This window comes from Panthera onca, chromosome A1 (genome assembly GCF_046562875.1).
Source record: "Panthera onca isolate mPanOnc1 chromosome A1, mPanOnc1 haplotype 2, whole genome shotgun sequence".
Taxonomy (NCBI): Eukaryota; Metazoa; Chordata; class Mammalia; order Carnivora; family Felidae; genus Panthera; species Panthera onca.
The window spans coordinates 209,298,052-209,316,403 of NC_138339.1; the positions used below are offsets into that span (position 1 = coordinate 209,298,052).

At 36.6% G+C, this 18,352-nt stretch overlaps 1 long non-coding RNA gene across 2 annotated transcripts in view; it reads right to left on the reverse strand.

Annotated features, from left to right (window-relative positions):
- Positions 1 to 13,447, reverse strand: part of LOC132682012 (uncharacterized) — a 51,638-nt gene extending 38,191 nt beyond the window's left edge. The window contains exons 1-3 of one of the 2 annotated variants that reach the window (XR_009611402.3): positions 13,111 to 13,447; positions 9,983 to 10,179; positions 3,846 to 4,012 (exon numbers count right to left, since the gene is read on the reverse strand). This is a non-coding gene — a long non-coding RNA (uncharacterized LOC132682012). Of the gene's footprint in view, positions 1 to 3,845; positions 4,013 to 9,982; positions 10,180 to 13,082 lie in introns of both variants that reach the window. The other variant, XR_009611401.3, reaches the window with a different exon arrangement.
- Positions 13,448 to 18,352: the final 4,905 nt, after the last annotated feature.

An 18,352-nucleotide genomic window follows, 5' to 3' on the forward strand; every position in this document is an offset into this window, starting at 1 on the left:
AAGGAGAGATCAGTCACGAGTCTTATAGGTCTCCCTTTATATGTGAGGGCACGTTTATCCCTTGCTGCTTTCAGAATTTTCTCTTTATCCTTGTATTTTGCCAGTTTCACTATGATAGGTCGTGCAGAAGATCGATTCAAGTTACGTCTGAAGGGAGTTCTCTGTGCCTCTTGGATTTCAATGCCTTTTTCCTTCCCCAGTTCAGGGAAGTTCTCAGCTATAATTTGTTCAAGTACCCCTTCAGCACCCTTCCCTCTCTCTTCCTCCTCTGGGATACCAATTATGCGTATATTATTTTTTTTTAGTGTATCACTTAGTTCTCTAATTTTCCCCTCATACTCCTGGATTTTTTTATCTCTCTTTCTTTCAGCTTCCTCTTTCTCCATAACTTTATCTTCTAGTTCACCTATTCTCTCCTCTGCCTCTTCAAGCCGAGCCATCGTGGATTCCATTTTGTTTTGCAATTCGTTTAAAGCGTTTTTCAACTCCTCGTGACTGTTCCTTAGTCCCTCGATCTTTGTGGCAAGAGATTCTCTGCTGTCCTGTATACTGTTTTCAAGCCCAGCGATTAATTTTATGACTATTATTCTAAATTCACTTTCTGTTATATTATTTAAATCCTTTTTGATCAGTTCATTAGCTGTTGTTATTTCCTGGAGATTCTTCTGAGGGGAATTCTTCCGTTTGGTCATTTTGGAGAGTCCCTGGCGTGGTGAGGACCTGCAGTGCACTTCCCCTGTGCTGTGGTGTATAACTGGAGTTAGTGGGCGGGGCCGCAGACCTACCCGATGTCTGCCCCCAGCCCACTGCTGGGGCCACAGTCAGACTGGTGTGTGCCTTCTCTTCCCCTCTCCTAGGGGCGGGATTCACTGTGGGGTGGCGTGTCCCGTCTGGGCTACTTGCACACTGCCAGGCTTGTGTTGCTGGGGATCTGGCGTATTAGCTGGGGTGGGTAGGCAAGGTGCACGGGGGCTGGAGGGGCAGGCTTAGCTCGCTTCTCCTTAGGTGATCCACTTCAGGAGGAGCCCTGTGGCAGCGGGAGGGAGTCAGATCCGCTGCCGGAGGTTTGGCTCTGCAGAAGCACAGAGTTGGGTGTTTGTGCGGAGCGAGCAAGTTCCCTGGCAGGAACTGGTTCCCTTTGGGATTTTGGCTGGGGGATGGGCGGGGGAGATGGCGCTGGCGCCTTTGTTCCCCGCCAAGCTGAGCTCTGCCGTCCGGGGGCTCAGCAGCTCTCCCTCCCTTTGTCCTCCAGCCTTCCCGCTTTCCGAGCAGAGCTGTTAACTTATGACCTCCCAGACGCTAAGTCGCGCTTGCTGTCGGAACACAGTCTGTCCGGCCCCTCCGCTTTTGCCAGCCAGACTTGGGGACTCTGCTTGGCCGGCGAGCCGCCCCTCCGCCCCGGCTCCCTCCCGCCAGTCCGTGGAGCGCGCACCGCCTCGCCGCCCTTCCTACCCTCTTCCGTGGGCCTCTAGTCTGCGCTTGACTCCGGAGACTCCCTTCTGCTAATCCTCTGGTGGTTTTCTGGGTTCTTTAGGCAGGTGTAGGTGGAATCTAAGTGATCGGCAGGACGCGCTGTACGCCGCCATCTTCCGGACCATCCCCCCTGCCTTAATTTTTTTCATGTGTATATGTGTTTGTTCTTATCTTGTAAACAAAATTATGAATGTCTTCAATGAAGCTTTTTACATTTATTTTTATTTTTTTATTATTTATTTATTTATTTATTTTTGCACACAGAAAAAAACCAAGTGTCTGGCATATGGTAGGCATTTACTGAAAATTTTTGAACTCATCTAAAACTTACTCTAATCTCTCAACTTCCATCTTTAATTAGTTAAAAATGTCTGGTCACTTTTACTTCTCCAATATCTGTCAAAGCACTCTCTTCATCTTCATTGCTGTTGTCATTGTGTTATATTTTTATACCATCATTTCTCACAAGGGCTATTTCTAGACATCTAATTGGATTCTCTATCTCTTTCCAGTCTGTCATCCAGTCCACAGCCAGCGGTAGCATCTTAAACTGTAAATCTCATATTTATCATCTCTGGGATTAGTAAAAGAGGCTACTGTTAAGAAGATCTGAAATCACAGCAATTTGGATAAGATAAAAATTCACTGTTCTCTCAAGAAACAGGGTAGTACAGAGTAATCTAGCCAGTCAGGACCTTTCTATGTGATGTTCACCATCCATTAGAAGGTCATTTCATTCACACCACTGTGTATATTTCTGATTTCAGGAAGGGAGAAAAAGAGAATAAGAGTAAGCAGCTTCCTTTTCAGACATGACCTATAGTGGGTACACATACCTTCCCTTCACCTGCCATTGACCAGAATGTACGCACATGGCCACACCTGAATGCAATCTCTAGTTGACGAGTATTTTATTTCAAAAGGAAAATTCTCCCTCAGCCAATTCCTATAAACATAAAAGCACCTTTCTTCTCATATATTAAGCATATCCTCAACAAACACACACACATACACATACACACACATTCCAGGAAGACATCCCAACATCCTATCCATGTTTGCCATTCAGCTCAAGGTCCATCCACGATCTCTAGATGAGGAATAGTCCACTCCATCAGGCCTAGATGTGGCTCCTTAAAATTATGGCATCCCTTACTTCAACAAATGGGTTTATCTACTTCCTATTATGCCTAATTTACAATGGTGGAGTATGAGCAGAGTAATTGCATTAAATCCTTTACTCAGAAAACTGAAAGAATGAGGAACACATAACAGTCACTGTTCTCTAGTAGTTATCAAATTCTGCTTGGCAGACATTGTGAGGAATCATTCTCTGGCAGCTCCTAAGACCATCTGCAACCTGAGTTGTTGCTGCTTGGACAGTGAGTTGTCACTCCATCTCTATAGTTGCCATTGGAGAATATGCCCTGCCCAGGCCTGCCCAACTTTGTCCTGGTACAGATTTGGTGTCCCCAACTTTTTTTGGGTGGGAGGGGTTGAAAAGACATAGACTTTTTCAGGCCAGAATTATAGTTTCTTTGGCAACATACTTCCATCTTTTAGGCTTCTAGATGTATGCTTCCAGTTAGTTCTATATGCAAGTGCCCTTAGCCAAATACTTCATCTACACATATTTCCTAAGCCTTATACCTCTGTGTTCAGAACATCCCACTCTCTTTCAGGCTATTTAGGATTCCCTTGATGCCCCTTGAAACAAGATGCTCTGTAAAACTGGAACTTCCTGAATCTTATATTTACTACAGAGTTAATTCCTATTGCGTAGCAAGGGACATTTAAATAGAAGATGTGAGACAAGCTTGAGGTCACATTGATAAACCCCGGTGTTTGCAGTTGAAAAGTAGTTGATCATCCCAACACCGCAAAACCTCTAATGATTAAATTCCCAGTCACTTTACAGTGCAGGCCATGGCAGAATCTTCCATTGAAGAACTATATCCATTGCCATTTCTGCTTTAGTCTGATTATTTTATGATGATATCTTGCTAATCATTGTAAGACTAAAACAAAACAAAACAAACAAAAAACCCAAGAATATTTTAACATTTTCTAACCACTTCCAGAGCTGTAGATTATATAGAAATATGATCTGCTTTCCAAATTGTTATAGAATGCTTTAGTGTTTTTCACTACTAACCAGAATTAAAACCTTCTAGACTGTGGCATCTATATCCTTGCTGTTCAGCTTAAGATTATTAAACTGATGCCATATACTTTAGGATTTTATTATAAAATCACCTAATTACCAGGTACCATTTTTCTTCCTATTGCACAGGATGGAAACTAAATTTCTACAACTAATAGACTACCAAATACAGTAATTTAAAGAAAAAATATATTAAGATCTTTCTCACCATAACAGTTCAGGGGTTGGTGAATGGTCCAGAAAGAATTAGGCTGCTTCTCCAAAAATTTTCCACAGATGCAGAGTCCCTCTGTCTTCTTGCTCTACTTTTCTCTCATGTGTAGCCCTCATACACGATTATAGCTGGCTGATCGTGACCAGAGTAACATTCAGGTCCTCAGGAAGGAAGAAAGGGAGTAGAGGTTAACAACTGGTTTTTTTAGGCCATGATTTAGAACTTGCACACGTCACTTTTTTGCTCATATTCCATTGTCAAGAATTTAATTTTACAGGTATATCTGTGTGAAGGAAGAAGGAAATATTGTCCTCTATAGTCTTTTCAGCTGTTAGCCCAGATAAAAGGACAGGGAAATTCTATTAATAAAGGAAATAAGGGGAAAACAGATAGTTGAGAGACAATTAGAGCATAAACTCAAATCCTAACCCTTTCCATTGCACTTGCTCCTGACAAGACGAAAGGATAAGATACAAACTCCTTAGCATGGTATACCAACATCTTCATGGACATTCTTTTCAAATAATGAAGCTGGGAGGGTGAGTTTGTCATATATTTGATATAATAAAATCATTATTACCATTACCATACATTATGAATTGTCATTAATTTGTCTGTTTCTTCTGCTATAATAACAACTCAGTAACAACAACAACTTGCAGTTCTCTAAAGTCCACATACAATCCTAAAATATAAGTGTCTTAACTGGTAATAATTGCTAATTAAATGGAAATTACTCTAGCTGAGTTTATGGAAGTATTATGCTGGAGAAAAAAAAATAGCAAAAACCATTGTCCTAGGTAGGGTGGCTTCTATGAAATCTATTTATCTGAGTTATTTATTAAAGCAATTGCCATTCAGAACTATCTTTTGTCTCTGTCACACACTTGAATAAACCAGCCATCATTCTAAAGTAATGTTGAGATACAAGAAGCCACTTATTATAGTATTAAATACTTTACTCAGTGAGCAAAGAGTAATGGGTTGGAGGGTTCAATCAGGACAGAGTACATAGGTTCAACTTGTTCTTTGATAATACAAATTAATGCAATGGAGGAAGTCCAAAATACCTTTGGTTTGAGTGAATTTGCCTTAACCTATTAGATTTTGTTACATTCCAATTTCAAACACGGAATCATCCTGAAATGTATGTGGTATAATTCTATCACAGGATGGTTATTTTCTGTGAAAGAAGGGATCCTTGTGCCTTACTACAAATGCACAAATGCCCTTCAAGGAGCTGAAGAGGACAAAGAGGTAAATTTTATATAATTTGCCTTGGTTTAGAACACATAACTGGTTTTCCTAGTTTAAAGTGTTGTTTACATCTTTAAATTCTCTCCATTGTACTCTGCTCTGGATTAACAGAAATATCCCAGAATTTTAACCAAGATAAGTTATGTAAAAATGAGACTTCTGAATATAAGCCTGTCTTAAGTCATTAGAATTAGTGTGAAAGCTTCAGATTTTTATGTACCATTAACAGATGAAAATTCAAGATTTAGTTTGGCTATGTTTAAAATCCATTCAATACGTGTTTTCAAATTTGAATCAGATTTAAATCTTCCAGAATTCAAGGGAATCTCTGTATCAAAAGTACATTATTCGATTCAAAGGAGATTTTATTAGTAAGTTAAAGAAGGCTTATAAACTTTACCAGCCAATAACTACATCACAGTTAAAAGCATTCTGGCAAATTTAATTTTTATTATTTGTTAATATGCTGTTTTTTCAAGGCATGGAGTACTTGGGACTCCAATTACATGCATAGATTTGTGGTTTTCTTAGAAGACATTCTATCATTCAATCACGTCTGCCTCCTTTGAAAACACAATGGAAAATAACAAGGATATTTTGTTTATAATTAATTTTTATATTTTACTTTATATTTATTAATAATTGCACATATTATAAGCACAAATTTATAACACAACACAGCATTAGCCCAGCTATCCATTTCTCTTGTTCCATATACACACAAAAATTAGTTTTGTCCTGTGAGCCTACTGTTTTCAACTCTTATAAAAACTATTTGGAGAGGGGCTGGCTTTTATTTCCCTATTTATTAATATTTTCAATGTGCTGATAAACATTCATAATATTTTATATTATCTGTTGATTTATTATTATAGTTTTACACTCTTTTGTGTTATTTTGGAACTCCCTTGCATTTCTATTTACTGGTTTGTCTCCATGCTTTGGTCAAGCACATCTTCTAATAGCTTCCCAAGAAAGGGAGTGTGAGGAATAAAATTTTGATGTTTTGTTGTCTGAAATTACTTTTATTTTACTCTTTTCCTTGGCTTATGATTTTTGTAATTTGAATGTTTTAAGATAGAAATGATTTCATCTTAGACTTTTGAAGCCAGTGCTCCAAACTTGATTCCCAATGTTTTTGAGTAATTTAATGCTATGCTTGAATATTTACCATGACCTTATTTTTACCCTGCAAAATTCTAGAATTGACTATCGAATGTTGGTGATCTAAAATTTCAAAATTATGCTAATGATGCATCTACTTTTCAGTCCATTGTATTTGGACTTGGTAGGCCATTTCCATCCAGAATTTTATACTCTTGAGTTCTAATAAAGGTCCTCATACTATTTCACTAGAAATCTCCTCCCTTCTGGGCTCTTTGGAACTCATTAATCAGATGTAGCAATTTTTTCTTCAATCTTCTAACTTTCCCTCCTTATTTCTCAACTTTTTCTTTTCTTTTATCCTTTGAAAGATCAACTTTAACTTCTAATCTCTCTAATGAATTTTTGTAAAATTGCAGCTTCCATAATTATAATTACCAATTGAAATTTCTTATTTTATTTCTTTTAATAGCATATCCTTGTTTCACATTGCAGTGTCTTATCTCTCTGATAGGTGATCAAATTTTCTTTGAAATTTATCTCTGCTGAATGCCTCTCATGGCTTCTTTTGCTTTATTCCCCCTTTATTTTAGAAGGTTGTTTAAAGAAAGTCATATGTAAGATTAAATACCTGAAAAACTGCCTGCAAATATTCCCCATGGGTGGACCAAGTTTGTCAAGTGGTGAAATCATTTGTACTGTCTGTTTTTACCTTGGGGCTCACTCCCCACACTGTAGTTTCTGCAAGACAATCTTTTAAAGCCATTCTCTTTCCCCAGAGAGGGATCCTCTACTCTGTTGTGACAAGGTTGAGGGAGTGTGGAGAAAAGCAAGAAAATAAGGAGAGCAGGAAAGAACCCTACATGCATTTTGGGTACTTGTGAGAGTTGCGGCCACATAATTCATTGTGATTTCAGTTCTTCTATCTTGTCCTATTATTTACCTCTGCTCTGAAACTTTTCGGGTTCAGGTTCTTAAACCCATTGCCTAAGGCTGGTGGCAGATGAAGGGCAAGTATACAGGTCACATTAAGGGTCATTGGGGACCTGGCCCCCAATCCACTCCATTAAAAAGCATTCAAACAATCCTCCTCTTTTCAGCATCTCCCTCCACCTCCCCCTTGTCTTTCACCAAAGTTGTCCCTTCCAATTTCTAAGATTTTAATTTCTACAATGTGAAACAATTTGTTTCTCATCTGTGTTATCCTCTGCAGGCCTCACTAATCTGCTTTTGCACTTCACATAGGTCTAAATTACCAATATCTCCTAGCTTCATCAGATTTGAGCATTATGCTGTAATTATGTCTCTGCTTATTTTATTACTTGTGAATGATTTTTGAGCCTAGGAATGATGTTCAATATAAACAAGGACAGTTGAGTCATTTGTAAGAAGTGTAATCAATAAAGTGATACTTATTTGCTCTTAGATTGTCTTGTAGAACTAAAAATTAAAAATCACATTCCCATTCAAGGGTTTTCCTCTCCCTGTAAAATAAGCAAACCAAAATTATGTGAGTTTACTCATCCATTCTATGACAATTTTTTTTTTTTTTTTTTTTACTATTGTGCTAGGCATTGTGATGTTAACTGGGGATTCAAGGGTGAACAAGGTGTTCTACCATCTGGTGTGGGGTACAGACAATTAAACAGGCAATGACACACTAGTGTGGACATAGAACAGTGTTTTATGGGAGCTCATAAGAACAACATCTGTCTCAGAATTATGGGGTCAAGCAAGGGTTAGCACCTAGTGTAGAAAATTATGTCTAAGCTGACATTTGAGTGATGAGTACAAGTTAGCCAGGTTAATTTTGGAGGGAAAGAATGTCATAGCAGAAGTATGGAAAAACCTGAAGGAGAGAGATAACAGAGCACATGTAAAGAAATGAAGGAATTTTTTAAGGCTTGTGGGAACTGGCACTCAGAGATGAGGTCAGGAGAGAAGCTTGAAGAGGTGAGCTGAGGTCAGACTCTCAGTACCTTAAAAGTAAAGTGAATTTGTTTGAACAGTTACTAAGGGAAATGGGGCATTCCTCTGAGGTGAAGTAAACGATACTGAATAGAAGAAAGTGTTAATGAAGGTAAAAGATGTTGGGATGCCCAGGTGGCTCAGTCAGTTAAGCATCTGACTCTTGATTTCAGTTCAGGTCATGATCTCATCGTTTGTGAGTTCAAGCCCTACATTGGGTTCCATGCTGAAAGTGCAGAGCCTGCTTGGGATTCTCTCTCTCTCTCCCTCTCTCTGCCCCTCCCACACCTGTGCTGTCTCTCTCTCTCTCTCTCTCTCTCTCTCTCAAGATAAATAAATAAACTTTAATAATGGTAAAAGATGTTTGCACATAACTGATGTAATCCAACTTAGACACATTGGATACCTCAAATAGAATTATAACAAAGATGACAGAATTATACAGAGCAACACCATCATTTTCATAATGCACAATTAATTAATTAAAATAATAATTATTTCCTCAATTTTACTCATCTTCGTGTTTAAAATTCAATTATTTTTTTTTTCAAACTGTCAGCAGCAATTTAAAAATAAGTTTGCTTAGCTAATGGAATTTTCAAGGATCCATGGCTTAATCTATTAATTCTCTTGATCTGACTATTAGAAGACCAATCCTGAATGGATGATACTGATGGGACCTCTGGAACTCACTTCCTGGTGGGTACAATTTTCTAAGTATGTGTGTAGGAGATTATGCTTCATTGACTATAGATCTTCTATGGAACAAGCAGTTAATGAACTATACTGTCAATGAGTTGTGAAACTCAAAATCAGTAGACTTTAATGATTCTAGTTAATCAAAAATTACCTGTACCACTTAAAACACCAAACATCATCTTGATAAGTAAAATGTGAGTTAGGTTGAATAAATAGATTTAGTTAATATCTCATTATTATGGAAATGAACAAATTAATCCAGAAATTCTTATTTTTACTAGGTTCCAAATCTGTTTAAGCATCATTTCTTCCCATTAAGTCATCCCCATGATGAGGACTTACAGAGCAGTAAGTAAACATGTAGAAAAAAATACTTGCTTTTATTTACCATCTACTATATGCTCACACACAGTCAATGGGTTTTGAGAGAGAAATTTAATTCATATTTTTGTTACCAAGTTCCCAGTGGGGGGAAAAAATGAGACTATGCTAGTAGTCTATATATCATACCAGTAAGAGAATTAATAATTACCCAAAAGAGTAATTACCCTATTATTACACAATCAGCAAGCAACAAAACCAGGGTTTGTGGAGTCATATCTGCCTCCATTATCATGCTCTTTCTACCTTCCCCTTTGCTCAAATTCTTTAACATGATACCTTCATAGAGCATAAGTTGAAAGAACAGTATTAATGGCTTTTTTGTTTTGATTTTTGATTAACTTCCTTATTTTTGTGTGCTTTTACTTCAGTATCATTTGAATATTCCCTAGTTATTCCTTTATCAAGATTATTTATTGACTAAATTAACATAATACATTGCCCCTGCCTTAAGAAAATTTTAAATCTAACTTGAAAAGTTAATTAACATTGTGAGAGGAGAGTAAAGTGCCAGCACAGGAGAGCATATGATCAACAGCTAATGACACTGTACACATAGGAATGTTTTTGGAGTTTAGGAAAGGACAAGATAATTGTGCCTAATCAGGCATAAGAAAATAACTTTTAAAAAGTAGAAACTTTATAAAAATAAATATTCCCCAACCCCTTCTAGGAACACTCTTGTAGAATTGGTCTGCTTAATGATTCCAAAATGCTTTTACCTTTCATCATTGATCTCCCTCTGGAATTTAACTCGTATTGTATGTGTTACAGGTTGGATTCTGACACTGTGTGTTGAAATAAGTAGTTAATCTCATGTAATCTGCAATATGCTTCCACAAATTCACTGCCATCTTCAGTACAAGTATGCAGAATCACATGCTCCAATAAAACACAAACCTCTTCACTTTATCAGACACTGTGGAAGAGAGGAGTACAACAAAACAGAACACAGTAAGATGGTACACACCTTAAAGAGAAACATGATAAAGCAAATATTGTACATGGAAGTCTAACTTTGTCAACATTTGCATTTATTTCATACAGATTTTGTAATGCCATCACAAACTTCTTATCTTTCCCATTTCCTTTGGTTATCTGTAACTTGCATAGTTAATTTGATATAAAGAATTATATGTGTCAAATCATATTTATCACACACACAAAAACAAATTTTATAGCAATTCAGATTTTCATGAAATGAACCAAAATGAGGATAAGAGATAAAACTACTTTTAGTCAGATAATGGAAGAAGGGTAACTGATATGGGTGCTGGGTGAGAATCCTTCTAACCTTTCCTTTTTACTTGACAGAGTTTATGGCTTACTTTCCTCCTATAAAACAACAGTATCTCAGAAAAGAGAAGTGCTAAATGGAAAGCAAAGATTAAGGGATGCAGCTGACAACATTGGGTAGGTTTCTGAAACCTTGAAGTTGCAAGAATTGGCCAAATAAATGAATATCACCAATACAAAGTGTGACTAAGTTTTTGGAGATGAACTTCATGGGTTCCTCAGGCAATGGCAGACATCAAGAGACTTTGGTGGAGCCTGGGTGCAAGTGGGGGACCTGAGGATCACTAAGAAAATGTTTCCTCCTTGTTGGGATATTTAAAAGAGGGGCTAAGAAGGTTGTGAGATTACACTGGAATGCGGCTGGCGTTACTCATTCATGAAATCATAATGATCATACTTTTCATTTTAATGTTTATTCCATGCATAGTGGGATACTAGATTGTTACATTCACTACCTAATTTAATACAATCTTCAAAACACTCTTATGATTAGGCATTTGACAACATTTTAGAAACAGGGAACCCTATCTCGGAGGAAGGAAATAATTTTTCAAACTTAACCTAGAAAGTAACTAATAGAATTGGCATTCGAACCCAGCTCTGTCTTATTCCAAACCATGTATTTGCCTTTCTGCATTATGATGCTAAATCATCACTGAAATGTTGGCCTAGGCATTCTTTCCTAATCAATAGAAAGTCTTCATATAATATTAAGATATATAGGGTGCCTGGCTCGCTCAGTCGATGAAGCCTATGACTCTTGACCTCGAGGTCATGAGGTCGAGCCCTACATTGGGTGTAGAGATTACTTAAAAAATAAAATCTTTGAAAAAGCGACATTAAGACATAAAAACATATTTGATACATATATAATACTGATTTCCTATTTGATTCAACTAATGATTTTTATTAGTTATAATTTTGGATTTTCCTTCTTGAAAATACATACTAGTGCTTATTTTTATTCCTGATATAAACACCAAATGGAACACAGTAGAAATGCTACAAACCTGAGAAATTTTCATTATCCTATTAAGCTTATATTTCTAATAATTTAATAGTGCATATTTTTAGGGAGACAGATTTCACTTAGTAAAACTCTCATTTTAGTGACAAAATTGATATCATGGGTTCAAAGTTCTATATTAGAGTGAACTCACAAACTCTTTTTGATCAAAAATTAAGTGAATGTCTAATGTCAAAATTTTGTTATCTATTTATTTACATTCCCATTTTGTTTTTTGCAGACATATGCTGACAGTTTAGCATAAGCTCAGCTACCTCAGGCATGAGTATTATTTGTTTCCTTTAATTTGAATTTGTGCCAGAGCCTTGGGTGAAGTCACCCATTACTTTGTTAAACGTCTTCAGTTCTTGGTCTCCTCAAACACCTTCAGTCAGCAAAAGGATTACTTATAATTCAGTGTAAATTGTTAATTATCCTCATTTAGCATACCCTGCAATTTTGCTAAGAACTCCATCTGATATCAGAGACTTTACTGGATTGTTAAACATTTACCTGCCAGAATTTAGAAATTACTGCCTGGGATTAAGGAACAACTAGTGAAAATTATTCTCAAAACTACCATAAGAAACAAGGTGGAAATTTATTTTAATGTGTTCAAGAGTTTAGCACCTTTATTTGCCCACTTTCTGGCCCTTCATTGAAATAATGGGGGTTTATTTTTTCACTCTTCTGTTTCAGTGGATTCTCTTTTAAACTCTATGTCAATTTATTGCTTCCCCTATCTATATTTGCATGTCTCACCTGACATCTTCTTTACTTTTTTGTTATATCTTTACCCTTTATTTCCCCTTCTTTCGCAAAATCTCTTTTCTCTTTCCTATTACCTATGACAAATTCATTTTTAACTTGCTACAGAATCTTCCCTACAATCTCACAAAACACTCACTTTAATATTAATTCCCTTCTCTTTTCACAAAATATGTAGATTATTTAGAGGTCTAAACTGCTCTTGTCATTATTTTTCTGGCAAGGACAGATTCTGATACTTCAGACTCTGCTGACAACTTTCAGTGCCTAATCCTAATGAAACTCCTCCACCTCTTATTGTTTGGCTTTTTTCCATATTTATTTTGAGGACTCCAACAAAGCAGAAAAAATACTTAAATAGCCTGCTTCCCTCCAGAGTCTTCAGGACTATTCCATTTTTCATAGATACATTAATCTTAATTCTTTCAAATCCATCAGAAAGCTCCTGATTTCAAATCATGATTTTAAAGTCCAAATCTAATTTAATCAGGGAAATTTGATGAAGTCTTTCCCAAATGTATTCTTAAAGAAATTATTCCAAAGCTCTCCCATCCAATAAGGTCTTATTAATTTTGAAAGAAACAAACTTGATTTCACCCCTCAGTATATTTCAGGACTTCATCACAGATCAATTTAGATTAATTATATTCTACAAGATATTACAATTAATAATGAATTCTGTATTGCACTCTTTCTTTAGGCTGTTCACAATCATGATTATGAAGATAAGAATTTAAAATCTGACAGCATACCCTACAGAGCCTATATCCAGAGAATTACCGTCTATTTTCTCTTCTTTAGAGCGAAGATTCTAGATTTTTTTTTTCCTTTTCTATCAAGCTGTTTATTTTCCGTCGACCTTATGTCCACTTTGCGTTTAGAGTCTGTGGAAGAAGAGCTTCAGACCGGTCAGTAGTTCGCCCCCAACTCCGGCCTGGTAGTGGAAGCTACAGACCAGGCCTCAGCATGGAACTGCCGGCTGGCTGCAGGCACCACGTGCACCTTCAGACCCCACCACCACCTCCCGCTGAGTCATAGCGATCGCTGCAGCTGGGGTTGTGCCTTCAGCCTGAAATTCCCCGTTGCTCACACCCTCTCCAGCAACAACCTGCTCTTCCTCGTCAGGCTCTTCAGGATTTCTTTGGAGGTAGAGATCACGCGAGACTTCCCGTAAGCTTTCACGGGAGCCAGGACCGCACATGCGCAGAACTTCCTGGCCGCCACGGCCTCCTCAGGCTCGCCCGGTGAGCTCTCTGTGTTTGCTCTGGATGGCTGGGTCCACACGGGTGGGGGAGAGTATGTTATACGGAGCGATGGTAGGCCCAAGATGCCTCTGGAGAGGCTGATTGGTCACTGCTGGGAGCAGTAAACACCAGAAGCCTCGGCCCTTTTGTAGATGTACTGATGTGTTTGGAAGTCAGGGTTGGTGCCATCTAAGAGGGTTCCAGCTGCAAGAAATTTCAGGACTTCCTCCTCCTTCATCTGTAGGACATCAAGGGCTCTGGACATTGTCAAAGTTTCCCTGAAAGCTATGAGGGAAACAGAACAAGAGGGTGTGGACCCCTCTCTCGGTAGTAGGAAAAAAGCCAGTATCTCTTCATTAAATTTCAAAAAGAACATATTAGGTATCATAAAAAATATATAATTCTTGCTTATTTTAAAATAACATGTAGAACTGGAAGTTTGGCAATGGAAAGGGCATTAAATATGATTTTATATGATTCTTTATACATAATGAAACTAAGGCACAGAGACTAAGTGATGAAAGCATAGATCTTTTTGTTTGCTCCAAAAATCTAGGTTACAGTTTACATACAAAATTTAATACAATGATATTTCTTTTTGTACTTTAGTCTATTTAAAACTAAAATTAAGTGTTTTCATAATTGTAAAGTATGAAGTGACTCATTAGATATCACCATATATGGGGAGCATTGCAGTAATTTCTTAACAAAGAATGGTAAAGTATTAGCATGATTATAGATTAATGCCTTTCAGATATTGGTTTTTTAAATGATTGCCCCATGTGCTTTAAGTTATAAATAACATTGTATTCCCTAGATAATTCCTTACTTCTAAAGCATACCCTTGAATGATAGTTACCTTCTCTTCCATATTCTTTTTTCCTATTTTCCTCTTTTAAATTATTTAACGGCTGATATTCATTTATTGACATATAAATACAGCCAGTAAATACTTGTCATTTACCCTTTGAAGATACTCTGAGAGTCTCTTGAGTATGCTAGCCCATATAAATGCTAGCACAAATAAACTAATGGGTGTGCTGTAATAGATACTCTTTATGAAGGATACTGAAAAAGACAGCGGAGGAAAAATAAACTAAAATACAGTGCAGACTGAGAAATATCTGTACTTACATTTGTGTTGATATGCACATTTATGTGTATTTATTTGCTTTTGTTAGTGGGAGAAAAAGTGAGTTATAAATGCCTCTTGTTTCATTATGGGATACACAGGCCTGGACCTTTAAGTTCTCTACAAGTATTTATATGTGTAAGGAAAAATGGGAAATTCTGATACTTACTGATTTTTTTTAATGTTTATTTTTGAGAGAGACCACAAGCAGAGGAGGGGCAGAGAGAGAGGGAGACACAGAATGGGAAACAGTCTTCAGACTCTGAGCTGTCACCAACTGAGCAACCCAGGTGCCCCAATACTTACTGACTTTTGCTTTAACTTAGATGTATATCTGTAGATATTTAATTACTACCATATTTATCAATAAGCCTAAATAATGTAGTGTATTTTTTTCACTTCCATGTGAAAAAAATTAAAATGACATCATAAAATTATCACAAAACGTTATGCAATTAAAAAGTAATTTGATTTTAATAATAATGGTATTAGTAACACTCGCTGGGTTTTATGGTATGTCAGGGAGTGCAGTACTCATTCTCAAAATAACATTGTTATTTATGCACTGTTACCAACTCCATTTTATTGATGAGCAAACTGAGGCTAGGGGTGGAGTTGAGATTATAATCCAGGCAGTCTGGCTCTGGGTCCATGATCTGGCCTCTGTGAAATGGGAATTAATATAAATATTATTTTGCTCTTTTTACTGTTACAAAAGTCATGGTTTCTTCAGTTAAGATGTATTATTTTGAAATTGAATGGAAAAGATCAACATTGATACGAACAAAATTTTTTCCAAAGAATAAAAAGAAACTTTGTTCAATTGTTTACAGAAAGCCAGATATTTAGATTCAAACTGAACATGTGTATTAAACAGATGGCACTGTAAAACTATTCTTATTTCTCTTTGCTGAACTGCCCTGGGTTTGAAGAAATAATAGATTTTTAAAAATTACACAGCTCTTGCCAGAAAATGAATTCTCAATTTCAAAAGTGGTTAGTGATTATAAAATGTGCTTTATTTTGTGTGGCTATGTTTTGAAGTGCAAATCTCAAGAAGTATCTCAATTATAAAGTATCTGCATCTTCAGTGTTAGTTTCTTAAGCAGCTGAAAATAAACCGTGTCCCCTAAAAACTCCCTATAAAACAGGAATTTCAGGAACAAGTGAATGTGTTCCTGAGACCATAAGAAATATATAAAATCTGTAATTCATGTTTGAGTTATAGTCATGGTTCTGCAAAGTTCTCCATGAAATTGGCTTTCTTTTATATAATTTCTGAAAATGAAGCTGAATACTCCTAGCAACAAGGTAAAACTGGAAATAAAAGTGAGATTTAGATCTGAATTCACTGCTCAGCTCTTGAGACTATTTCAGAAGATGAGGATACTTGTTGACTTGATCAGAAATGATCAGTGACCCAGTGCTCTGCAAATACTCTGAACTCAAAGAACAAAGCCGGTGAAACGTTCATAAAAACACAATGACGTAAAAATAATAAATGGCACACAAATATTAGACATGTTTACAATATTAACTTTGCAATTAAGTGAAAGTTATAAATGAAATATCCAGTAATGGTGATCTGATTGTTTTTAATCTTACCACACACCCATACACATATGCTTCATATAATAAATAACTAAAAATAAAATGACAAATATATTTTGATGAAATATTTGTGCTTAAAGTATAATTCAGATTGATAGAGACACTGAATTTTTAAGTGTTAAGGAACTATAGTATATGATGATCATTTTAAATGTGTTGAATTAATAATAATAATAAAAAAGATACTAGTGTTGTTAGGATAGACAGAAATGTACAGTGTTGGATAGTGTTGAAGTATACACTAAAAGACTTTGGGAAAAAGGAATACAAATGGAGGCTGGAAGGGAAATAGAGAACTAAAGAGGAAAGAGAGAAAATGAAGGGCTCAGGCATGAAGGTGTCCATGCATGTTTGAAAAAGGAAGGGCAGTAGGTAGAACCACATTCCTGCGTTTCTCCATACCAGTCTGTTGTTCATTCACAAAGCTTTCTCCTGCCCAATTTATATTCTCTATGAAAATAAATCTTGTTAGCATGTTATGAATGTTAACAAGTGCTCCAGGCACCTTCCAGAAAATACCACCAAATTAAACTTTCAGGAAGGAAACCCATTTCCTACCCTCACATAACTTTACCAACTCTTGTCAACATTCCAAACTGGCAGTTCACATTTTAGTTTTAATATGTATAAAACTTTGCTTTTTCCAACATCCCCAGAGATTATTAAAGAGAAGCAAAGTTTAAATTACATGCATTTTATAAGAACTCAGGCCCAGCATGTTTGGAGGCAGAATGGCAAGATTAAAGAGGGCAGAACAGAAAAGGCAAGAAAGCAGAGAAGATATTTAGATAACATTTAATGACCTAGTGAGAGGTCTTTATTAAATTAGCATACTTACTTGAAAGTAAAGAAATTCCTAACGAGTAGGTGCTTATGTTTCACTCATATTGCTATTGTGGTTTTTAAGTAGACCTTACACTCAGTGCAGAGCCCAACATGGTGATTGAAGTCATGACACTGAGATCAAGACCTGAGCTGAGATCAAGACTCAGGCACTAAACTGACCAAGCCATCGAGGTGCCCCACTCATGTTAGTTTAACAGAAAATTGTATATAGTAGCTCACGTTTCTCAACAATAAAATGTTTGGTTTTCTCAACTTTCTTCATGGGAGATGCTGAGGCATCATAAGTGCCAGATTAAAAATACAAATAAGATATATATGTTATTAAAATATAATAATAAAAATATAAAATGGTAGCCATAAAGAAGCAAACTGGTATTTCATGAGTCCTTGCTTTTGAAAAAGAATCATTCCTAATTGTAGGAAAACACATCCTATTCCAATCTTTTTAAACAATAAACCAAATAGTAAGCGTGGAGCGAGAATTCTTTAAATTAATTAAAACTGCACGTTCTGGTTTTGTTCTATGACCTAAAAAAAAAAAAAAAAATGTACTTCAGCTTTGTGTACTTTGTAGGAGGAAGTCCTTGTAAAAGCAGAATACAGTCTCCTCTTATGGTTTCGGATGTACAGTGATTGTTGTGTTTGGGTTATAGCATTAAAGAGACCTGAACAAATCTACAAGCACTGCTAGTTATCCTAGAATTTGAAGATTGAATCTAATGTTGGTGGAGGAAGGTTAAATGCATTTAACTCTGTATTTAAGGATGCAGTATTCTGTCAGTTTTAGGAGGATCATCTACCAGAGCAATCAGACATACCTCCCTGAGGTCTCTGGGACACTTTCCCAAAGTTCAGGGATAATGGATAGTTGTGTCTACTTAGGAAATCGGCCTATTGGCTCCAAGAGAAACTGTTCAGACTACTTTGAAAATTTTTGTTAACATTTATTCATTTTTGAGAGTGAGAATGACAGAGTATGAGCAAGGAAGGGTCAGAGAGAGAGGGAGATACAGAATCTGAAGCAGTCTCCAGGCTCTGAGCCGTCAGCACAGAGCCTGACGTGGGGCTTGAACTCACGGACTGCAAGATCATGACCTGAGCTGAAGTTGGGTGCTTAACTAACTGAACCACCCAGGAACTCCATATTCAGACTACTTTAAAGAGGTCATTAAATCAGGAACCCCATATA